This window comes from Plectropomus leopardus, chromosome 20 (assembly GCF_026936395.1).
Source record: "Plectropomus leopardus strain MGB_pleo_1.0 chromosome 20, ASM2693639v1, whole genome shotgun sequence".
Classification (NCBI taxonomy): Eukaryota; Metazoa; Chordata; class Actinopteri; order Perciformes; family Serranidae; genus Plectropomus; species Plectropomus leopardus.
The window spans coordinates 11,616,575-11,642,763 of NC_142195.1; the positions used below are offsets into that span (position 1 = coordinate 11,616,575).

The 26,189-nt window shown below is 39.2% G+C and overlaps 1 protein-coding gene and 1 long non-coding RNA gene across 4 annotated transcripts in view; one reads left to right on the top strand and one right to left on the bottom strand.

Annotated features, from left to right (window-relative positions):
- znf462 (zinc finger protein 462) overlaps positions 1-19,858 on the bottom strand; it is a 63,021-nt gene extending 43,163 nt beyond the window's left edge. For 2 of the 3 annotated variants that reach the window (XM_088070721.1, XM_042509838.2), the window contains exon 1: positions 19,685-19,858. The gene's annotated coding sequence lies outside the window, so the exon portion shown is untranslated. Of the gene's footprint in view, positions 1-18,781; positions 19,252-19,684 lie in introns of those variants that run through there. The other variant, XM_088070720.1, reaches the window with a different exon arrangement.
- LOC148186182 (uncharacterized) overlaps positions 1-26,189 on the top strand; it is a 51,371-nt gene that overhangs the window by 21,649 nt on the left and 3,533 nt on the right. The window lies entirely within an intron of this gene.

The following is a 26,189-nucleotide window of genomic DNA, read 5'->3' on the forward strand; positions in this document are numbered from 1 at the left end:
TAGTGTGCTTAACAGTTGCTCATACGCAAACAACACACTGCATAAAATAACATGATAAACCACAAACTGGGGCCTCAAAATGACCAAAGAGATAAAACAGCACATTTTTTACATGAGTCTTAACAAAAGTAGCAGGATGTTTGCAAGGCTTATATACTGGATAGGTATTTGCGCAAGTTTTTATCTGTCCATCTTTTATAATATAGATGAATGTGATTCTTCATGAGACAAAATCAACATGAACACATATAAGATGATCTTCCAAACTGCAGCCAAAAACTCATTCTAAACACTTAGATCAAATGACAATCATACTCGCCAAGAACACTACACAAACTAAAACAGGAAACTAAACTTCTAATAATTACATTTGGCTCAGAAAGCCATGCCAAACTGTGCCTGTTCAATATTCAATATCATTAAACCTTGCTACAACTGTAAACAAAAACTAATATATAAAACAGCAAACCCACTTCACTGTCTTAAAACTTGGCCTCAAAATCAAGCGTTAGATCTAGAAAGCAGAACACCTCATGTTTCGAGTGTTTACATGCATTCAGCTTTTGCTGTGATTATTTTATCATACATTTATAGCATGCACGAGACAAAAAGAGACAAAAAGTGAGCCATACATCGCCGTGGTAAAGCAAACAGGTTAATAACCAGCAGCTTCTGCACACTGGTGTGCTGGCTCTCTGTGTAAATAACCCATATTAAGATTCTGACAATCTTATCAATGCCAAAATCAGTGCTTTTCTCTTTTTTTCCATAATTCTCCAGAGTAATAATGACCACCTGTCATTTGCACCCATTATTCCACTTAAAAGCACTTCCTGCCAATACGCCAAATTGTGACAGGATGCTGAGATAAAAGAATTTATTAAAGGGCATAATACATCTGGTCAAAAGGAGAGAGCACGGCAATGAGCCATTAAATGTATAATGTATACGTTTTATAATAGTAGAAACTGGCTTGTAAAGAGCTTACAGTATCAGGTAGTTCAATCGTGCGAAAATTGATGGAACTGAAAAAAATTGGTAGCAATGAAAGGCTTTTACTGTGTGTTTTCTTTTTCAGTCAATCTTATTTGTAATTTTGTCATTCAGTTCGCCATCAGTTCCTCACACCTGGGAGGACCATAGACAAATAAGTTGATGTGATCACTTTGTCGGCATTTTGAACAGAGTGACCGTATTTGGGTGGGGGATGGGGGGTAGTGAGGTAGCGACTTGTCAATCACAAGGTAGCCACGCCCTGCAGCAGGAAAGTTTCAGACAGTTTCGGTGTATTTTACTTTCAAAAGGCTGACACACATGAACCTGTAACTGACCGGTTAGTTTTAGGAAAAGAAAAAGAGGTGAAATACAAAACGGTGCTTCATTGCCTCAGTGAGCTTTGGCGCTGCTTTTCAAAGAGATATCCACTTAGATGTGTTGAAACTGTGATGTGGTATGTTGTTAGTGTCTTGACATTTATTTTATTTTCTGCTGACTTTCTGCTGTCAGACACTCAGCCGGCCACATTTACGTGTGGACACGCCCACTCCCTGGCCTCTAGTCTGAACTGTCCTCACCTGCCCTGCAGTGCGCACCAGCCTGGTCGGATGGGAGCTATCATTAGCTTGCTAGCACTGCTGCTCATTCAAGCGATCAGCTATTAAACGCCATTTCAGTGACAGAACGGGATGCTGCGGGAACTTATGCACACCCCTCCGTCTCTCCCCAGCTTGCCCTTTTGAACTGTTACTATTAAAAGAGTTAACAGTGAAGTGGCCATAAGCCGCTAGTTCACTAGCTCCTACCAGACCCAATCGGGGTGCAGTGCAGAAAACTTACAGACAGACGTGTAACTGATCGAAACTATTTTTGGAGGTTAACCACTTAATGGTTAACTGTTGACGCCCTCACCCTAAAGCATATGCTGCTTTATCGTCTATTTTACTCTAAATTAAAACATAACTTACAAAGTGAACATCTTTCTGTATTGAAGAAAACTTGAATCTAGGGATTAGAACCATATACTTGTTAGGAAAAGGGTTTACTGACATTATAAATCAAGTGAGAAGTCATTTTCTCATAGATTTCTATATGATCACACTTTTTTTTTGCAAGCAGTGGACTGGCCCCCTACTGACCATTAGATATAATGCAGGTTTAAAGTACTTTGATATTGGCCTCATTTGTCAGAATCGCAGATAACCACTTGGTTGGAACCATCAACTATTTAGTATTTCTCCTTTTAATTACTTAATCTGATTATGAAATTACTTTACAATTTCTGTCCATCACTTACTCTACTGATCACTTCAGCTGTACACTAATGCATAAACAGTTCAATAATATTTACAAATCACCTTGGCATCATCAAACCAAACAGAAGCAAGAAAGGAAGTTACATCAAATGATCTTTTAGTTTTTATGCGTAATTGTATCGATCTCATAGTCTAAAAATAAAATAATAACACTTCACCTATTTATATTAATCAGAATTAGTTTTTAGTTGTATACTTGTGTTGTGTATACAATGTTTTTAAGACGTTTTTGTGCTTACAGGCAGTTTTTGAATTTAAGGTTTGTATTTGTCAGTCCAGCCCTTGATATCAAATTGTCAATGCACATTTATTTTCACTGGATCACCTGCTGAGATATTGTTCCCCCATGCTGAGTGCAGACTGCCCACACACCCTTGTTATCACAGTTTAGTAAACATTTAACTGCATAACCTGCTTTTCCCTAAAAAAGCCTCTGTGTCTCAGAATCTATGCATTGTTCTTTCAAACAAAACAATTTCAGTAAAAATTATGAGATTTTCAAAATTTAATAAAAAGTTACCACCAACACACTCATTTTAAATTTATTTCCCATTATAATTCCATCATTATATTAACAGTTAGGATCGGATTTTCAATTAGTAATTAAAGGTCCTCGAAGGTTATTTTCTAATCAAACTAAACAACCTTTGAGAAGGGAGGTAGAAATGAACAGTGAAGAAAACGGATATTTTATTCAGATTTCAGAAGTATCAGAGAAATGTTATACCTTCTGTTATTTATAAAATGATTCAATCGCTCCTAGTGCATTTTCATCAAATACAACCACTAAAAGACCTCTTGTCTGTTTTTAAACAATACCTGCCTTTATCATAGTATGACAGCCTTCAGTAGCTTTGTATCTGAAGGCTCAAATCATCATCATGAAGTCCAACATCTGCTGATGCAAGTACGGGCCAAGTCAAGCAGCAGCAAGAAATATTTATTTTGGCACCAAACCTTTAATCATTCCCTTTACCAGATAGAACTGAAGGGCTGTGAAACCAGAAAGACTGAGCTAATGCTTCCGTTTCAAAGACAAAGTTTGTTTTTCTTTAACTCATCCGACACCTGGTGACCGCGTCATTAGGTGTGAGATTCAGAGTGAGGATTTGAGCCTGTTGGTGAGATCATTTACATCTGTGCAGGCTTACATTTAATTTGCAATGTTATAGTTACACTGTTGTAACATTACAGTGACTCATTTACCGACAGGCATTTGGCACAAAAATAAACAGAAATGGATTCGTACATGAAGCTCAGCAGTTTTAAAATCATGAAACATTTAAATGGACAGACGTAATTAGATGCCTGTTATTGGACACTTGTATTATTAATAATAATAATACTGTGACATGAAGAAGTGGATCCAATTTGCATCATCTTCTTTCAGCTTCACAAAAATCTCTGCCTTAATCTGTTAGTGGTCAACTACGAAATTAATTGTCAACTAATTTAATAATAGATTCATCAATTTGATTTTTTTTTTTTTTAATGAAAAAATGTCAAAATTGTCTTGATTTCGGTGTCATAAATATTTTCTTGTCTGGTCTGACAGCAAACTGAATATCTTTGGATCTTGGACAAAACAAGACATTTGAGGTCATGAAGGTCATTTCCTTTTATTGTATAGACCAAACAACCTATTGATCAATCAAGAAAATAATTGACAGATTAATTGTCAACTAAAAATAATCATTAGTTGCAGCCCTAGGTGATCGTAAACTAAATATTTGGGGTGTAGGACTGCTGGTTGAGCAAAACAAGCAATTTGAAGACATCAGCTTTGGATTTAGAAGATTGTGATTGACATTTTTCACAATTTTCTGACATTTTAACAATTCATTACGATGATAATTGCTAGTGAGAAAGATAATTATTGGCTGCAGCTCAAGGTTAGACTGATTTATGTGTGCTCTGTGTGTGATGAGTAATAGGAAGAACATTTGCACATGCTGAAGGGGGAGCTAAAATTGTTTAAAAATGACAGTATGTTAGACTAGACTTAACAGACTTCTAATTGTATCAACTCCTGGAAACTGACTGAAAACAGGATCACTCTGATGGAACAGCAGAACAGGTCAGACTCATTGACTGCCACCATGACGCCAATAGAGACAGTGACTACTAGAGGGTCAGGACAACTGAGTCACTCATTCCACATGTGTAGGAACTCTTTGCACGCCATTTAAAGCTGTCGCAAACTCACTTAACCTCAGTATATGAAAAAAGTTTGATGAAACTATTATATAAGTTCTAAGCATAAAACGACACACCAAGGTGGTGTTAAGTTGTTCCCATCTATGTTTGAAACTAACTGTTATTTGTTTATCTTTAAAATGTCCAAAAATGATGCATACTAGAATTTCCCAGAGCCTAAGCTGGCTTCTCAAAATTTGTTTTGCGACAGTTGATTCAAAACCGAATCAAATCATATTTGATAGGCTGAAACAAAAGCCAGAAAATAATGTAAAAAAAAAAAAAATAATCATAATAATAAGTGACATTGTTAACAGTATTAACAGACACATTTATGACATAATATTAGGCTCATCCCTACTGTATTATTTATGAGAGACAGCTGCAGGCACTAAAACCATAGCCAAAAGGGTAACCAGGAAGCATAATTAATGTTTGGACTGCTGGACTGTCGGCTAACATGCAACCATATGTGCATGTGCCCACATATGCACAACATTCATAAGAGAGAGAAAACACATACACATGCACACAGTTAACCAGCATCACCACCACCTCAGAAACACATAAAGCTCTGAATTCCAGCGTCACCTCTTGTTGGATTTCTTATAGCCTTGCTTCACCCGAAAGCCTCAAAACGCACACTGAAGCCATGAATATGTCATACAGTATTATTCCCTGAAAAGGATCTCCAAAGAATTTCTTAATGCATGCTTTTGGAAGTTATTTTGGTTCAGATTAGGAACTGTGCCCTCAAATGCAAGCCAGCCAAAATAACAGCGTCTGGTTTGCAGCGATTCTTTGGCCTGCGTGCAGCTCACACTCTCGTTGGCTCACAGTTGGCTTTTATCTGTCGGCACTGTAGCAGATAACAATACTGGTTCAAAAGAGAAAAGCTGGTCCGACCTGAGTGACCTTCATATTCCAATACTGCGCCGCTGCCTAATCCCTACACAGAAGAATAACATATTGACAGATACAACCACAACACTGCACAGGACTCCATTATTGTGTTAGTAAGCATGTAAAGTGGAGACACTGCAGGTAGGAGCTGTGCTTTTGCTCATCGTTTTTGGGTTTTACAGATTTTCATGAGAAGCAGATCGATTTCAGTCTGTTTTTCACACTGCTGTTATGTCCTACTGCACCCAAAACTGTTTGGCTTCCTGCTACAAGAAGACGCCAAAGTTTACAGTAAACAAAGTCTTCAGGAAAAAAAGGAAAGCTTTGTCAATGAAGACTGGGGAAGAAGAGCGAACAAGTGAAGAACAATATAGTAAATGCCAATGAGCTGCAAGTTTTGCAAGAGTAGGGCTGCAATTAATCTCTATAGACAGATATCTGAACATGCATGCAGAATCTGCAGGCAACAGGACAAGAATTTGGTATTGTAAGTATTCTGGTTTCCATTTGTAGTCCAAGCAGTATTAATCAATCAAGTTAGAGCTGCAGGTAAACAGTGTGTGTACAGAGGTGGAATACATTGGCCAAAATGCAGTCTCAGAGTCCACCAGCTATTATCTGATGGCAATTTAGCTTTTTTTTAAAAAAATTATTTGCATTCATATACAGATATCGATCTATAGAGATAAGCCAAAATGACTAGTGCAGGAAAGAGAAAGTCTTGGCCCAGATATCTGCTTGCTGCACCTGATCTCGACTACAGTCGGGTGCCCCCAGAGACTTATCATTACCAGACCAAGAAATTGTGGGTTCAGAGATTGGGCTGCAACTAACAGTTTCATTATTACTGTTTATTAATTATTTAAAATATCAACAAAATAAGGAAAAGGCCACTCTCAATTTTCAAGAAGCTGATGTAATGTCTTCAAGTTGCATGTTTCGACCAAATGTATTCAGTTTACAGCAATACAAAACAGAGAAAAGCAGCAAATCCTCACATTTGAGGAGCTGGAACTAACAAATGTTTGGCACATTCAGCCATAGTCAGTCCATTACTTTGGTTCAGATAGCAATATCTCAACAACTGTTGGATCAGATTTCCACATTTTAAAAATATATTCAAGGAAACCCTGCACCATACCTCTATAATACTTTAACTAGAAGTGTTTCACTCTGGCCTCTCATGCCTTGATTATTGTAAAAGCAACTAATCATGTAATAACAATCCACTTTAATGAAATAGATTTTGACATTGCAATTAATTTACAACACGACAATCTATCTAGCCGCCTAAATGTGAGAGATAGATATCTTGTCACTGTAGTCTTGATGAGCCTATCTGTTTCATTACAACATCCTTTCAGTGATAAGAACAACAGTCAGTTGGACAGTGACCTCCCTCCTCTCTGCTTGTGATCAGAGCAGAGAGCTTCCTTAAATGATGTGATCACATGGCGCTGCTTATTTGAGAAAGTCTGAATACACAGAGATGAGACATCGATCCCACCTTGCCGATCAATGGAGCAGGCCTTTTCAGAGGAGATGTGAGGAATCAATAATGTTCGGTATAAACGTTTTGTCATAACATTCATCAGACATCTGCTGGAATGGAATGAAAGGGACGGCAACGGCTGAAATACAAGAGAGAAAAAGCAGAATAGAGCTAGAAATACAACAGTAATGCCATCGTGCATGTCCCTGAAAACTGTCGGCATACACTTATGCTTTAATTTTAATTATTTCAAGCTTAAACTAAATCCTGATTTTACAATATTTCAAACTGATGATAGTTTTTGTAGATTCGGTTTCAGCTTTTATTCACTGAGATCAATACTCTGAATAAAATCAGACTGAGCGGCAACATTAAGCTAAATCACGAGCTACAGATCTGAATCCTTAAACTGAGACCATGTTAACAATGAATAAACCATGCATGGATGGGACTAAAGTCATCAACATTGTCATAAAACATCATCAGCCACCTGACTAAAAACACTGGTGGTAATCTGGCCACAAATCTGTTTCAGGAAGCATATGGCATCAAAAAAAGTAGGTCAGCCATCAAACAGCTAACACGGCCTTGACCAGAAACATTCTCCTAGCACTGCCATCTAAAATATCTCAGGCTAAGAAAAATACTCTGCATTAAAGCTCTTATGAATTAAAAGGTGAATTTATAAGAAATAAAAGGCACCTTTACTCAATTCCTCACACTCAAGGGTTTTGCTGCTACAGCCTTACTTAGTCTGGTACAAACAGTAGCATAGGGTGGCTGATGTTAGCTAATGTTATCAGTTAGATATTGCTCTGACCTCTTCTCTGCTTGTGTTAAACTACATTTTAGCAGTTACCCTCATCCTGTAATAAAGTGGTTCAAAACTACAACTGCAGAAATTAGTTAGCATTTTAGCTTTTCATGTTCCCTTGTTCTGAAGTCAAAGGGTTTTATCTTTTTTTGTTTGGGGGGAGGTAGATGCTAGAAATAAGATCAATAGTTATCACATGTTTAAGAGACATTGTGTTTATTCCTACGACGTCAAAATGTGGTGTCGACATTGAAGTCATGCAACTGTAGTGTAGCTTGTTTATATAGTGGAGCTCATCTGTGGGTTAGGGTTAGATCACCTAGCTGAACAAAATGTGTAAATATCATAAACTTTTATTTGCCACAGACCTTATTCCCTAGAAAAAAATCAAAATACAATGGAAAAATCCCTTAGGCTTATTGTTGAGAGAACCAGGGTGACACTACAAATAAACGTCACCCCTGCAGCCCTCTGTTGCCATGTGTAGCTGCTGTTCAGCAAAAGTTACATAAGATGGCTTTCAATGGAACTAAAGGTCTACCCATGAACTGGACTGCTCTGTCTGACCGCACTGGTTCCATTTTTTACATTTTTCATAGTTGGACATAGACAGGAAGTGGTTTACCCCTAAGCACCAAAGGTATTAACATCTTTAGGTCTTAGGTCTTTTGAGGCCAATATTTTGTTTTACATTTACATTTATTAGATTTTTTAAAATTGTGTATAGGTTATATTTTCCATTAGAAAAATGACTTTTAACGTATTTTCCTTTTCAGATTTAGCATTAGAAACTTTGAGTTATTGGGCCTTCGTTACAGCGGAAAAACACGTTCTGCCTGCTGCATATTTGTATTTAGGTTATTTCTTTTCAGTGACAAAATTCTTAGTATTTTAATAGGGGAAAGATTTTCCACAAAAAAGGTATTTGGATCCCAAATGATTGTCTTCTCCTTCTGGCCTACACACCTGTGTAGTACTACTACGCGTTACAGTTGGCATTATTTGACCTGTACTCTATGTGACATGTTTTTTTATATTTTTGAATTAATATCAACACGTTCTACCTCGGTTTCGTCAGATCACAAGTTACATTTCCTGTCATGGGAATGAACCACATTCTTGCAAAATTAACACGTGGTTTTTTGGTGAGAAGTAGTCCTACCAGTCCGCTCTAGAGTGTTGAGAACACATGAAACTCCTTCTAACTGCTTGTTGTGGGCAGACTCTGCTATACAGTCTTTTCGGTTATTTTTAGCTTGCTGTTGGCCTCTTGGTAGTTTTTCCTTTAGAGCTTCCTCTTTACATGACCATCCCTCATAGCAGCATGACCTGAACTAGATAAGGTCCTGATGGTGCCATAATTCCTCCAAGTTTGTCTTCACTATGTTCCAGAACAAAATTAAAGGCTCTTAAATCTGATTTTATGGTGAAGTCTTTCTGCGGTAACATCTCTGAAATGTTGGCTCCATCATGCTGTCCATGCTCATCTCTGTGTACTGTGACGATCACTGAAAATCAAGTTTTATTTGCTCTAATAAGAATCACTTTGGCAAAAGTAGCTCACTTCTTGATTTTCAATGCCACTAACTGAATCTTAACACAATAACAGCCCTGAGTTAATGAGGTATGTTCATACTTTCTGTGCATAGAGGGACAATGAACAGTAGCTTATTGTGTTTACCCTTCTTTTACTGGGTACTTTAAAAGTATAGTTGATATATTCTGAAGTTGGGTTATATGGAGTACATATCTATAGTCAGTGTATTACCTAGAGTAGATGTTAGTCAGAATGCCCCCAGTTTAGAGAAAGAGGCTGGAGTCCAAAATGTATATTAGCCACCTAAAAAAACCAATCAGTTTAAGTGTGCTATATTAAGAGTATTTTCATTGCATCTTTCTGTCACGTAGTCTGTTTCATCAAGGAAGCTGTGAACACCTTCATTTCCCCATTTATGCTCTCATCAAAGCCTGTAAGAAAACTGTCATTTTAGTTCACTGAACACAGGAGCTGCTGGTCTACCTCTGCTTCAATCAGGAAGTTAGTTTGTGTTACTGTGTGACTTTTGTGAACCCAAACTAATCCTTTTAAACACCAAAGTCACGCAATAACACAGACAAACTAACTGATCACGGAAGCAGTAGACCAGCAGCTCCTGTGTTCAGCTATATTAAATCACAGTTTTTCTCATTGGAGTCTGGCTTCGAAGAGAGTGATATGATGGCTTTGTTTTCCTGCTGGGAGTCACTGTCTGATTTTAACCCTCATGCACTGTTTCAATTTTGTGTCAAAAAGTGCAATAAAAATGCTATATTTAAAAACTTTTTTCAACTTTCACTCCGTTACATTTGTCAACCAACATCAGTCCTGATATTAACGACCAAATATTCATTCGTTTTTAGGATTTTTAAAAAATACAGGTAAATTGCCCAATCTGGTAAAAAATAGTAAAATTTACTTAAAACTCACCCAGGACCACAGAATGAAAGCCTGATATAATGGGATGCATGCTTTTATGCTGGAATGACAGCAGGGTTAAAAAAAAAGTAGTTTTAATGGGTTTCAATGGTACAAAAAATGTACCAATAGTGTTATGAGGGAGTTTTTCATCTATACTATGTATTATAGACACATTATATGAACTGAGAAATCTAAAAGGCATTAACACAACCAAAATGATTCAAAAATGAAAGTTAAAAAAAAAGTAACAATAGTTGCATGACGGTTAAGGTAAGGCAATGAAAATATTCTAAATATAACATACACATTTGTTTAGGTGGGGCTTTTTTTCAGTGGCTAAAATATGTTTTGTTGCTGACTCCTCCACAGCAAAACATTGCTTAGCCACCATGTCAGACACAAGTCTGCTTCTCCAAATTGGGGGCGTGCTGACTAACATTTACTGTATGTAATACACTGACTATGGATTAGTACCCCATACAACCACACTTCTGAATTAAAAAATCTGAACTACTCCTTTAACTGAATGAATGAGTTAAAAAAACAAAGAAGTCTGGACTTCTTTGGTAATCATTCCGAAAAGCGCAGTAATCCCAAATTGTCTTGGGGGACTGGTAAAAACAAGTGTGGAGCTTTTCACACACTACAGTCCAGTGACCTTTGCCGATCTGTCTGCAGCCTGACCTTCACTAGTGACACTTTCAGAGGGCGTTAAAAAGAAACACCTAACCGCTGCAGACCTGGGAGACCCTTAACGATTCAGTAGAAGATCATAATGGCTTACAACCATCCTATTAAAGTCACTGAATGCAGGAAGAAAAATATATCTGGAAATGCAGAAGTGATTTATTTCATCAATGGGTGTTTACACAATATTACTGCCCTTAGAATTGGTTTACTTTTCAAAATCATGCTCCAGACATCAACATCAAAATGAATGCAGGATGTCCCTCAGTAATAAAGGACATTGAGCAAGGTCTAAAGACTTCAAGGTTTTTGATCTGTGGACCTTGAAGTATTCTGCTGACTGAGGCCTTCAAGCAAGACCTTGCATCAAAAAGACAGACACAGAGAAGCTGAAAGAGAGAGGGAGGAATGCCGTAAGTTCGGTTCCCCGGTATGCAACTCTATGCTAATCCCAGGAAGAGATGATAGTTTTCTATTTTATGTCTGCGTCGTCCATACTGCAAGGTCAGACGGTGCATGTGTCAGCCTGTCCCTCTCTGACAGATGGTTACCTGACATCACCCACCCAGTCAGACGGCCTTTAATACTTAATATCGCTGCACTCACTCTCCTCTTTATACCCTGTCTTTGCAAACCAAGACCATTCTCAATCAAAGACATCCAACTTGCTAAATTGCTACATGTTTCTCTCTAAAACTGCACCAAAAAAAAAAGAAAAAAGAAAGAAGCCAGCCATCATGGAACAAGTAACCTTGCTCCAAGGGTAGCCTTTGTGTTTAGCAGAGGGCTCAGATTGTTCCTTCTGAAAAGGGGGATGGCTGCAACACAGAGCACTCAGTAGCAACATTTGCCCTTTTTTTGCACAGAAGATAATGACCGACCAGATTAGGAGGAGATGAGAATTAATGGCTATCTTCCATGTGGCTACTGTCTTCAGGTTGTCATGGTGAAAATTCACTTTAAAATAACAGTAATGAAAAAAACTACTACTTACAAAATGAAGCAGCTTACAGTCTTTAACATCTCCTGCATTTACGATTTTTTTAATCAGGAGCCTTCAGAGATATTTATGTGACCTTCAAGCCTAAAATTTGCACAAAGCAACAAAAACAGAGGGCTTGTTAATCCCTCTGCTGAAGCCTGCTGGGTGTCAAGGTTAGATAATGAATACCCTTGAATAGTTGCGCTCTTCTTTCCAGTTAACAAAACCCAAAATTAATCTTTTCATCTACGGTGATCTGTTTTTTTTAACTACATGAGTCTGCACAATGCAAAAAAAAGCACCAAACTGAGGGGGGGGGGCAGTTAATAGCATGAAGCAGAATCCAGGAAATCAAGTAGTTGAGTGAGGATAAGAGGTGGAAGCAGGCAGACGTGCACGGTTTGACTTCTCTGGAAGCTCAACCTTCTTTTAGTACAGTCACCTCACTTGGCTTGCTCTCTCGTCTCTCTCTCTCGCTCCCTCTCTCGGGGCTGACAGAATTATCTTCTGCATCAGAGCTGAGGCTGGGCCAACGCTCCACACACAGAGGACTCCATTTCACGCAGCCAGCCCCACTGTGGCCAAGGAGACACTGCCAATCACGCTGGAGTATCAGTGGCATGGCCATCCACCATTTTGTGCTCCTCAAGGTCTTTGACTGTCCTGCCTCAGCTGAGTGGAGCAGCCTCTGCTTGCTCCGCTATCTCGTTACACAGATGGAAGTGTTTAACTTTAAGAGCACAGACCTGAGCGAGCAGCAGCTTCCCCTCCTGTCTGTTCCTCTGCTGACTGTCATGGCAGTCAGCAAAAGCAGAAGTGAGATGTGTCGGGTTTTTGTGCTCGCTGCAAAAGATGGCCACCTAGAGTGCGGCTCCGCAGTTCTTCACAAGCTGAAGGCAAACATCCTAGAGAGATCTGAGGATTGTGCCTCTAAATATGGAGCTTTCAATAACACTGTCACTCAAAACTTTAGGAAAATATGTTATCTTCTGTAGATGACATGAAATGCAGGTGACCCGACAGGTTCTAAACATGTTTTGTTGCTTCTGTGAGAGAAGTACAAATCCTTTTTTTTCTAGACTGAAAAGCATAGAAGATAAAACTTGGGGCAACCCTCTGCAACATGATTAAATATTCCATCCAAAAATGATTAAGTGCACAATTTAATTAATAGCCTTAGGCGTGCTTATTTTTACAATTTTATATTGGAAGGAATAGGTAGATATATTTGGTTTTCTCAAGAGGTTTCTTCCCTCGAGCTTGAGGAGACAAATTCTCAGAAAACGAATTCTACCCAGTGCTGTACACAAGTAGGCTACAGAAAACTCATTTATTTGCACACAATCCATAAACCATACATGTTCACAGTGACACGTATGCGGCTGAAGACATGCTTCATTCAGATCTCCTCGAGCTGAAACAAACAGGGGCTAAATAAAACCCTGCCGAAGAGTTGGGCAAGTGAAGGATGTCCAAGGACAGATCTTGGAGAGAAACCAGGAAGTGTTTTTCCACAAAGACAATTACTCCAGGAAACCTTACATTCCACGCGGCCTTGTAGTCCATCTCTCCTAGGAAACCATTTCCTGACGTAAATCAATCTGCTGCCGTCTCAAATAAAGTCTGTATCATCTCAGACAACATAAACTCCAATCAAGTATTTGCATGATATGACGATTTGAGCAAAGCCATCTACCACCCAAGGATTTTACCTAATCACAATCACATCCAAACTCTTGATTTTATTCCTGTTTTCATTTTATCTGTTAAAATGCCTTCAGCAGGATCCAATTCCACCAATTCACTGAAAAAAAAGATTACAAGAAGAGACTGCACTGGAGGATTTCTTGTAAGTGGTGCTCAGTGGACAACTGCCAGAAAACACTGCAATGCTGACTTCCTTGTAAGCCTGACATGGCAGTTACTACAGTTACAGGGAGTGGGTGAGGTTACAAGCTAGTTGGGATGGAGTATTTCAGAGTGACCAAAAGAGGACACAAGAAGCAATTTTTTAAAATGAGAAGAAACGTCAAACTAAGTCTGGTTTGCTCGCAGAAATGTTGGAGGGCTTTTCTTTTTGGACAGCCTTTTCTTTAAAGCCACTGGGAAGTTTATCTAAGTAGCGAAGGTTCTTCTCCAGGTTTGTCAAACCGATCTCTCGAGGCAGCTCAACAAGTTTGAAAAGGGAAAGATGAGAGACCCATCAATATTAACTTACCACTGAGACCTCCTTTCCAAGCTCTTAAATATTTAATCGTCCTTGGACAGCTCTGTTGCTTCGTAGGCCGAGCCAGTGTGGATCCCTTCTACAAGACCACTCCTGTTCCTGCTCAATGAAGGCCTTGTCCGGTGGCACCACACTGCCCAAGGAACGGGCGTCTCCAAAGAATTCAGGATTTTTTTTTTCTTTCCACCACAGGCAGCTCGAGGCTGACAGAGTTGGTTCACTGTGTGTTATAAGAGAAGGGAATAAATCCCGAATTTAGGCTGGAAACCTGAGTAGACGGCTTAATTTATCTCAACGGACAAACTGCCTCATCAGCCAACCACTTTATACCTGAAGTCTTCTTTTCTACAAAACTAGCCCCTTTATATGGACTAAGATAGACACAACTGTGAGCTATACTAAGCTACAAGCATTTTTTTTCCAGGAGGGGAAAGGTGACGTTGAACTGTTGATGTTCTGATGGAAAGCAGAGAGGAGGAACCAGTTCTGCAGCCGTGTAACGTGGCAACTGACAACAGAAACTGGAATGACACCTAAAGCAAGCCACGTCCTTGTTCCATTTAAACCCAGACGTGATGTTGCTTTTTCAAACAGGCCTATACCTAGTTACACAGCATTGAATTATTCAAAGGATCCTTTTAACTCCAACAATGCCGCGCTTTCATATCTAAACCAAATATCTAAATCATGAGAGAAATTTGTTTATGGGGTGAGGGAGGTCGGTCAAATGCAAGCGGCGAGGGTTTTTTTGCCGTGCTGTAATGACTATAGTGTTTTGGATCTGGGGCCTGTGTGTTCCAGCACACTTACAAGTGTAGCAGCGGGGCCCGGCTGCATCTCATGAGCCATGCATCATGTCAAGAAAGCACTCACTGGAGCATTTCAATTTGCTTTTGTGTGTCTCCCTGGCCTTCTTCACTGCCCCAGGTAGAGAAGAATGGAGGAATGCATCACCCAATGTGAGTGAGTGAATGAGGGGAGAGAGAGGGGAGGGTTTCTCTGTGTGTGTGTGTGTGTGTGCGCGTATGTGTTTGTGTGTGTGTGTAAGACACAGAAAGAGTATCAGAGTGAGTGATGAGCTTCACAACCACTTCCTTCCAGCGTTCAAACCATCACAGAAGTCTCTCTTGTTTAATCCTCTGTCTTCTCTGTCGAGCTTTTTAAGCATAATCCTGAAATACCTTGCAAAAATCCAGTTATGTAATTCTTTTTTTTTTTCTAAAAGTATCAACCATACATAGTTCAGTTCTGCCCTGTCACCTTAAAGCTGAACTGCAGTAAAAATGTGAATGAAATGTCTGATGCAGAGGTAAAACTCTTTCGTTTGGATAGCCTTAGTTGCACTCCAGATACGATATAATTATTTAGCCAGGAAGATTGAAGCCTCTGTATAAGGGTCAGTATTTTTTTCATCTTCTAGCATTTTGCAAGACACTCTGTTATCCATCTGATAAATCTACACTGTGTAAATATATTGTAAAGGGAGTGTGTTTAAAGGTATACTATGCAGGAATTGTCGGCTATTGTTTGTACAGGCAGAGTGCAGACACTAAAGTCACTAAGACAGAAAAACATTGGAAAATGTACAAGAGTATACCCACTTCCTCCTTGTTAAATGTCCCATTTACCACGTCCCATTTACCTAACACAACCAAAATGATTCAAAAGTACACGCACCTCATCTACTAACACTACACCACAGGTCCTAACTGATGACTGAGAGGGATAACTTTTGTATGAATTTTTAAATTTTTTTTTGGTAAAATCTTGCAAATTACAGTATTTTACTGTAAAAATTTGATATTGTTAGAAAAAGGCCCAGTTAAACGATGTGTTTTGCCCAAAGTTGACCTGTGACCTGTGTTTTACTCTGACAAAGCAATCTCCAGGATGACTTTATGTAAATTTGTTTAAACACATTTAGGGTTGACAGTAATGCTTTGAAGCTTTAATTATTGCCATGGTAATCAACACCCAAATCAGTATTCAACTGCTCTGTTTATATGCAAGGACTACCCCAAATAGCCCGTAAATTATGAAATCATAATCCAGCATTATTCATTATGCATCAACATTATTCTTCTCAGACAAGGGAATTTTGATTCATTTTAATCGTATTGATAGTGTTCTGACTCTGACTTGCTCTCATCTAACGTTATTCACCAGCATCTCAGAACTACCGAAACTGAGACGGTCTGACCACATGTAAATCGCTAAGAAGATTTTGAAAAAGTCAAGCATCTGGAATGATTTCAAAATTGCAAAGACGACCCTAAGGAAACTGGCATATCACAAATCTACAACAAGTTTGGTAAATCACCGGAAAACTTAAAGTAACATCTGAGCCATTTTTCAAATGATTTTTTTCCCTAGCTTTTATTTAACATTACTGTGACCTGCATGTTATTTAGGACAGCCCTACACACCATTTATTTAAAGATATCCATATGTATGTCAGCAGAATATTAACTAAACTACTGAAGAGATTAAATCCAAATTAATAGAGATACAATTTCTGATTATTTTCATATATCTCATATATCTTTTTTGTCTGATTAAAAGTCAGAATTCCTTAGATATTTATTACTCACATGTTATATAAGAAAAGCAACAGTTAAACAATTTTATCAGTTAACAGTTTTTTAAAATAAAAATTGAGAAAAGCAGTAATCCTCAATCAATTAATTGACTAATCATTTCAGCTGAGGCTGGTATGATGTCAGATTTTTACTACATGATTATTGTTGCCAAAATAATTGACAAGGAAGAAAAACCTACAACTCAAAGTCATCTTTAAGTTTACTTAAGCAATTTGCCTATTTTTTTTTAAAATTAATTACAAGATATAATTGTGGGTACGTGAAGAAGAAGACAAAACAGAAAAAAACGACTGACTTAAGAGGTGCTGGATTATTTACATGCTATCATATGTGTATTACTAACATGATATCAACATTCAATTTTTTAGTTATCACTGCTATTGTCAATACTGATAGGCTATATTGTGACACTGCTGGTTTCAGCTGTACAATTTAGACAGGTCATCTACATGACAGGCCTTAAGATCAGGTCAAAATGCCGTTTTTAATTTACTTTAGTGGTGTATGTTATCAGGAAATAATAATCAAATTACAACATAGTAATGCCATTAGGAAAACCTGTGGACATCCGGGTCCTCTGACAGTCTGGGGCCCCCTGCACAGCTCCGTACTATGACCTGTTAGTAATCCAGCCTTGGTTTATTATAACACTACAACATTACAAAACTACTAGAAATGCCATATCTGCTCCAGCGAAAGCAAACAGCCCCGACCCCCGTGACCTTAGCTGGTGAGTTGAAGTGAAAACCTGAGCACACAGATTAGTTTCTAGTGCAGCACGAATAAGCTTTACAATTGAGAAAGAGTCAAGAATGTGTTGAAGGCTTGTGAAAGTTACTACAGGAGCTCTAAGTGCACAGAGACAGCAGCAGACAGTTGCCCCAGGAAGAAACATCACAATCACATCCAGAGTTAAATCACTGGGCTCATTTGCAGAACATCCACCATCCGCCACCAGACTACATATCCATTGCACCCGTCTGCGAGACAAATGTGTCGACCGCAGCAGATTCCTGCCCGGCCGTCCTCTGTCGGCTCCTCCTTGAGAACCTGTTTGCCCTGCCACGCCAGGGAGAAGGAGCATCGCCACCATTTTGATTGCTCTTCTCAGCCCCAGCATTGTCGCAGCACAGTGTGTCAAGCTCACAGTCTCCTTGTCAGCAAGATTTCACACAGTGGCCAGGGGAACTGCAGAGCGTAGCACAGCCACACACACACATATATACACACACACACACACACAGTAACTGCCACAGGAACACACTACAGCTTGCAAAACACACCTCCTTCACTCTCCTGACAGTCTGGTCAGCAGACACCTTTAGGATATAATGTGGGAAAAGTCACCTAAGGCTGTGCGGTGGACGTCAGGCACTTTGTAACAATCCATTCGTCCAAATAACTTTTGAAACACAATAACACACACATGTGCCAGCCAATAAACAGCAGGGTCCACTTGCTCCTGTGTATATAATTAGTTTGCAAATTATGAGCAAAACTGTAAATTTAAAGCCATCACAGTGTAGATCACAAGCCTAAAAACTCAGCCAAAACAAAAAAGAGAATCATCTTGAGAACTTCCTTTAACTACAGCTATTACTTCACTCTCTCTCACACACACATCGGAGAGAGAGGAGTGTGTGTGGGGGTGTTAAGACTACTTTGTTGAACATTAACTACCTGCATGGCCAAAACACTGCATTATTCTGCATTAAAATTCCTATCTCATCCACGTGTCCCTCAAGCCATCACAATCACAAACATGCACTGTCCACAACCTGCAAAAAAATCCCACATATCCACGAGCCAAATTGTGTTCAGTCATGCAAAAATAAAGAAGCAGCAACTTAGTTCATGGAGTTAACCTTGAAAGCCCTGCTAAAACATCTAAGCTCACTTTTTTTTTAGAGTTCTTCTGCTTCCTGTAGCACACTCAACTTCCGAGGTGAAAAAGCAGAAAAAACAGAAGGAGAAGGAGAAGAGGTCGATCATTTATGAACACAACCTTTGTTCTGGCGTGAGGGATCCTGCCTGTCTGACTCCAGGGCTCTCCTTGGAGACTCATCTGCTTTCCTCCATTTTATGGTGAAGCCCTACTAGTATGACATACCTGACTTGAGACCAGTGACAGCAAAATAAGCATCCAAACAGTGCACGAGGGGACAACAACGTAGCTTAGCAATGAGAGCAAAAACAAAAACAGTCAAAAAATATATCAAGCCACCAGCATGAAGAGAGCTCCAACCCTGTGGACACTCAAAATCCAAAACCAGATGATGTTTTTCTTTTTTTTAAGAGAGAGAGAGAGGTTAGCTTCCTCACACTGGACATGGCTTTCATAGTGTGTGTGTGTGTGTGTGTGTGTGTGTGTGTGTGTGTGTGTGTGTGTGTGTGTGTGTGTGTGTGACTGGACCAGCGGCTATGCCAGCTCCTCTGTGTCGCTAATGGAGGCTGCTTGGGAGAGGAGAGCAATCCGTGCAATGGCTTCTCCATGAAGCTAACGCGCAACAACACGCACGGCCGGAGAGAGGGGACGCACAGCCGGGGCCAATAATTCCCCTGACCAGACATGTCAGAATAACAAAACACTCCGCTCCGGTGCTGCTGAAACACGCAGGCGACCCTCTCTCTTTACAACAAGCCGCGTCCATTTCCTTGTGTCACTTTGACAACACAGCGAAAGGCGACATAGCGAGGAAGAAGCGCTAGGTTTGGGTTATTTGGATATTAACTGGGGAAGCGAGAAGACCCACTTGACTTTGGCTGCATGGGTGCCAGCCGGAGCGCCCACCCGACTACAAAATCTCGCCTCGGCTTCCTCTCCCAAGTCGGCTGGACCTGGACTAAAAGGAGAAAAGGTGGTGGAGGCGGATCAGCTCTTTCCAGGTCATTCACGAGGCGCTCTCCAAATTATATCCCATGATCTACCATACCGACGTTCTCGCAGACCTTGAAAGCCCAGCCGAAATCTTGGCGAAACTGGAAATATAGTGCAAGAGGGGAAAAAACTCACTGGTACAATCTTCTCCTCAAGCGATCCTCCCAAAAGTTGTCCTCGTATTTCATGCGTGCGCCCGGTCGGTCTAATGGATGATCGCCATCTTTCCTGCTTCTCCTTTGCTGCAGCTGCAGATGACCTGAGATCCGTCTGTCTCTGAATAATGAGCAACCACACAGACAAGGAAGACAATCTGCAAAGCAGGCTACACAAAGAAGTTTGGGAGACTAGCAAGCACCAGAGGGTGCACAAGAGTTTACGATGAGACGAGGGAGCATCAGCAGGATGGACAACGTCTATGTCTGAGAAGCTCATCCTTCATCTAGACTGAAGGCAGATAGCCCTGCAAAGCCTTATCAGCGGCTCAGACCACCACCAGATACATGCGGGCTCTGTGAATTTTATATAGGCTTTCCATAGTGTGTCTGCCACGTCATGGGGTTATCTGCAGTTCACTTTGGTGGTGATGATGCTGCTTCACCCTTCAGCCACACAGAAAACAAGAGATAGATAGATACACAGACAGATACACAGACAGATAGACGGATACATAGATAGATAAATATAAATATAGATTTAATAACATCCAAATTGGCTAAAAATAAATGTGTTAAAAAACATATTAATAATAAATATATAGAAATATATGTTTAAAAATCACCCAACACTGCCTCCATCCAATTATCATTATCACACTTCCCCCAAATCTTTATCATCTTTATTTAAATAAAATGCAAACAATACATAAGAGTGTTAATTCATTCTGTTCCTCATTCAGAAATATAAATATATATATATATATATATATATATATATATATATATAAAAATGGCCAAAGTGTTGCTGTATGTTGTTATTACACTATTACTAAATACACATGACGCTGCTGCTGCAGGCTGCTGCTCTGTCCACCAGCTGCTAACAAAGAGGGAGCCCAAGACAAAAGGTGCAGGGTCCTGCTCAGATGTATGTCAGTGTGAGGGGTGGGTGGGTGGTGAGTGGTGGGAGGGGGATGAGCGGCAATAAGGGGGCACGCATGGGAGGGTGGAGAGTCTACCTTGCACGATTGAGTGACTGTAATGTCATTTGAGAACGCTTATGTGCCTTCATGAAAATAATTTAGCATGTTTTCTACGCTTATTAACGCGAATGACGCACTTAAATATATTTTTCTCCTCACATAACTGCACTGTGTGATTTTTTTAAAAATATAATGACAATATCATGAGAGATTTAGACTTTATTTTTTCATTCAAACTATCTAAAGACTTCAAATTTGACTGCACTGCATGATGTAAGGCTAACTTTTCTATAAGCGACCTCAGATGCTCTTTCAATCTTGCAGCCGAGTGAATCATGTGTGACTTGGAAGTTAGCAAAAAAGCTTTATTTTTAGCAAAAGTTACACTGGGCCTTGAATGTACTTATTTGTTTTGCAGAATTATGGGAAAATGTGTGTTTTTTTATGCTTATTACCATTAATGATGCTCTTAAATGTATTATTTCTTGTCATATTACTGCACTGAGAGATTATTTGGATATGATGAGAATTTCATGAGATATTTAGAGTTTATCTGTACATTAACTCTATATTAAGAATTAAAAGTTAAATGCATTGCATGATACAAAGCTCACATTTTTCTATGGGTGACTTTCGTTTCTCTTTGAAAACTTGCAGCTGAATTAATCCTGCATGTTTTAAGGCTGACAATGAAACTAAATTTCATTGAAAGATGCACTGGGCCAGGATGTGCTCATTTGTTTTGTAGAATAATAGGCAATTGCATGTGTTGGTTGTGCTTATTACCAAACAGTATTTTATGTCATATTACTACACTGTAAGATATTTTTTATATGATGACAATTTCATGAGAGATTTAGAGTTTTTTTTCTATCTTCAAACTATCTTAACACTTAAAATTTGACTGCATTGCATGATGTAATGCTGACTTTTTTTGCTAAAAGTGACCTTAGTTGCTCTTAAATTTTTCAACTGAATAAATCGTACACAACTTAAAGTTAACAATGAAGCTTCATTTCATTGAAAGTTGTGCTGGGCCTAGATGTGCTTATTTGTTTTGCAAAATGATGGAAAAATATAATAAAACACACACTATTACATAATATTACATTCATCTAAATGCCAGTAGGTTTTGTTTAGAATACTTGCTCAGTAATTACCGTGATCTGCATGGAGCAAGCTGCTGTGCAAGTGAGATGTTTTTCTTCTGTCTTTTGCAGACAGTAGATGGCAATAACAACATCTGCCCTCATTATAACAAAAGCCTGTGAACTGTTCTGCACAGTTTTCTTTTTCAATTAAACAAGTTTGTATTCAATCGGAAAAAAAAGTTGTTTGAATCATTTTAACTTTTTTTTTTTTTTTCCCTTTTTCATCCGATAATCCTGTCTGTGTCACCTGAAAAACCTCAGCCGCAAATCTTGCAAGCGGGCTCGCTAGTGATTGTTCGCTGATTTACAGGCAGAGACACAGAGAGGAATTAAATTTGTGTAAGATACAGACGTAGTTAATCATGTTTGACAAGTGTTGGTGTTGCCTCTTGTGAGATTCGGTTATGAATTATGGATTGTGGAATACATTTTTTTTTGTGTGTGGAATTTAATAGAAAGCTTCAGATAAGAAATGATATTCAGTCAGTCTTCGTATCACCAACCTCCTATCCGTGTCACTAGTGCTAATGCAAGAGCTAGATTCTCCACAATGCTGTTAAACAGTGTTATACAAACAGTATCTTAAATATATGACACCTTGGGATCTGAATCATGTGAGAATATGAAATATATAATGTGCTGTTAGACATAAGGTGACAGATGGAACAGGAATGAGGCTTTTTTAAATGCAGGTCCATAGTGCCAGTTCTCCTGTTGCAGTGTGACGTAAATAGCCCCATGTATTTCCAAAACAGTGTGGCAAATCACCACTTGGCCCCAGAATGACTTCCTCCTCCTTCAGGGTTACCTCTGATGCCCTTTACTTCATTTATGCTTAAAAAAAATTATTAACAGCATCTTAAAAGAAAATAAAAACAAAACAAAACACAATACCTGTAATATTTCTGCCAATGACATTTCTAATGTCTCAACAGATATTTGAAGGAATGTCTCCAGAGGAACTATGTGTGAAATACACACCCATGCAGACACACACGCACATTGTGTTGACAGCGTGTCCTGTGGGTGCCAGGTAGCAGCCGGGGTTTATCATGCTGCTTGGACATATGGTTGCTGCGGCAAATCTGATTAATATGGGATGGCCAGGAGTCCAGCGTACAGCAGAGGACAGACTGCACCAGGACATCCCCACTGGTCCGGCCTCCCCCGCTCACCGTGCCAGGCCTCCATCCAGCACGGCTAAAAACAGACCAGTCGTCAGGGATTCAGATGGTCTGAGCGGTGGGAGAGCGGGAGGAGTGGGGGGGCGCTGTACAGATTTAGAAGGTGGCCACTGACTTTTTTGGATACATTAATATTCATGACTGGGAAAATCTTATTCCTAATTAAGCTTTAGTTTATTCCTTGAAGTTTCTGCAAATCAGATTGATTAAATGAGTGCTACCTGTGAGGTAAATTAAAATGTGGACCTTCTTATATTTAATATCCTTGTATATGCATGGGCAGATTAGGAGGCAACGGGCCCCTGGGCACAAATACGCAAAAGGCCCCACCACCTCTCCTATATAAGAGCAAGACACATACACTTTGTTGTGGTTTTGTGTCTCTTTGTGGGTATTTCACATCTCTTTGAAGTAATTTTGTCTATTTGAGGTAATTTTGAATCTCCCTGTAGTAATTTAGAGCCCCTTTGAAGTAATTTTGTTTATTTGTTGTCATTTTATGTTTCTTGGTAGTCATTTTTTGTCTCTTTAAAGTAATTTTGTCTCTCTGAGGTAATTTTTAGTCAATTTAGTGCTTCTTTGAAGTAATTTTGTCTCTTTGTAGTCATTTTATGTCTCCTGGTAGCCATTTCGTGTCTCTTTAAGGTTATTTTGTGTCTCTTTTTACTTGTTTTGTGTCTCTTTGAGGTAATTTTGTGTCTCTTTAATATTGCTTTTATGTCTTCTTTTGGTCATTTTGTGTGTCTGTAGGGGTTTTTTTTGCCCCAAATGTAGTATTTTTGTATCTCTTTACAGGTTCTTCAAACTCTTTTTACAGTAATTTTCGTGTCTTTGCGGTTGGTCAGTGTTAATTAAAGGGACAATTTGCAGGTGGGTGCCAGGAGGAGCCCTCACACTTTAGGGCCCCTGGACCTGTGCGTGGTAGGCCCGTTCGGTAATCCATCCATGCCTATATGCTGGTGAGAATTTAAATGTGACTCTTCAAAAAGTTCTAAATCCTGGAATTGAGATGCAGCAGAGTCCTGTAGGGGTCAGTGAACACTATGGTCCACTGTGTGCCAGCAGAGAGGGGACAGATGAGACACAAGGAGATAAAATGATTGTTGCCCTGATAGTGCAAGTTTTCATGGACAGCTTCAAGTCCGATTGCGCTGTGTGTTGTCTGTTTTTATCATCTCTTCGACTTTTCTCCCTCATAAAACACGTCAGCCTCATACATACACACAATCATATGTATGAATTGTGTGTGCCAGTTTACTTGTGATGTCTTTTTTCATACTATCACATAAGACAGACAGCAGCATGAAGGGATTCATCCAGTAGTTGGACAGATTTTGACATGTCTTCTTAATTGAAATGGATTTTTCTATGAGATTATGATGAAAGAAATGGCAACACATATTATTGTTTCTTTCATCAGTATCTACACCATCTCCACAGAATTGCCTTTTCTCCAAAAAATTACACCGCAGCCACTGTTTGAGAGATCACTTGAATTACAAAAGTATAACAATGTGCATAAAAATGGGAAATAAAACCCATTGGCGGCTGCCTGCGAGGACTTCCAGACGGAGATGTTACATCCAGCAAATTGTCATGGCATGTGCCTAAATGGAGAAATGATCATGAATTATTAATGCTTCAATTACTATTTCATTTAGATAAGCCCTTTAACTCGTCAGAAATGCTTCATAAATGTCTTCATGTCTTTGGGATTACCAAAAAATGCTCAAGCTTCTGTTAGACAGACTCAGATCTGGCCTGTTGTGTGTGAAATTTGCATGTTCTCGTGCTCACGTGGCGTTCTTCTGTGTGTTCAACCGTCTTACAGCAGTTTAAAGATGCAAATCAGGTGAATTTGAGGCTCTTAGTTGCCCAGAGGTTTGTATGTTTTACCCTGCAGACCAGTGACCTGTTTAGCATGTTTCCCTGATGTCTTCACAATGCATGCTGTGCCCTGCTCCCCACGAGTCTGAGCAGGAATATGCAAATATGGACAATGAAAAGAAAGAGAATCTGTAAAGATGTTGCATAAAAAGTAGTGAGAAGACGTATTCCAATCTGAGCTGTGTAAAAGAAAAACTCCGAGCCTTTATTTAGTTGGATGTTTGCACCGCATGTAGTGTGAAGTGAAATTTTCCTCCAAATCAAAAGAGAACAGGCAGTGCAATCATTACAGTGCACTTACAGTATGTGTCAAAATAGCACAATGAACAATACATATAGGCTACCTGCTGTGTAATCTGAATGCAATTTTCAGCAATCTAAACTTAAAATGCCCTTTTGAATGAAAGCACTTTATATATTTTGTGGGACACAACAATTTGTGGTCGCACACAAAACAAGAGGCAGAGGGTTTCATTTTACTGTCAGGATTTGGGAAACGCTGCTGTTTCCCCTTAAATATGAATACTAAAAATGTTCCCACTCAGCATCTTAAGTTATTAAGAGCAAATTGTTGATTTTGCTTCAAAAGAAGACACGAAAAAACAAACATTTTATGACATTACAATTCCCTTCCACTGACCTTCAACAAAAATCAGCTGACAAATATGCATTTTCACTTATGTCAATCAGCACCTAACACATTCAAAGCCATCCATTCATGTACACATGAGGGGAGGTAAAAGTTATTCTAACATTTGAACCTCTGTTGCAGTCTTACATTTACAGAAACCCCTTGATGTCAAAGGAAAGGCACAAACATGACAGAACCAGCATGGCTTTATGTTTCCACCAAACTGCTGCCTGGTGATTTGCATAGCAGTCCACAGCTCATTTAGATATCATATTCTAATCTGTAGATGTTGTCATAGGATGTATCACCTTTCCAAAGTGCTGAGGGATTGCTCTGCCACTCCTGCTCATGTCTCACATCTCCATCATGGCTGTCTGGCTGTGGCTGCGTCTCTGGTGCTGATGGTACTAATGGTTTGTAGGAGCGAGCTGCACACTTAGACTGTATGCTGACAAATGCGTCTGGATTCCTTTTTTTCTCAGATCATCAACAAGTCAACTTTTGATATTTAAAATTAAATAAAAGACAATAATTAAGGCTAAAATAGCTAATAATGATAATACAATTGTATTTAAATGGCACCTTTCATTCATAGAATGCAGCTCAAAGTGCTTCACAGAAAGAGAGAAAAAGAAATACATAAAAG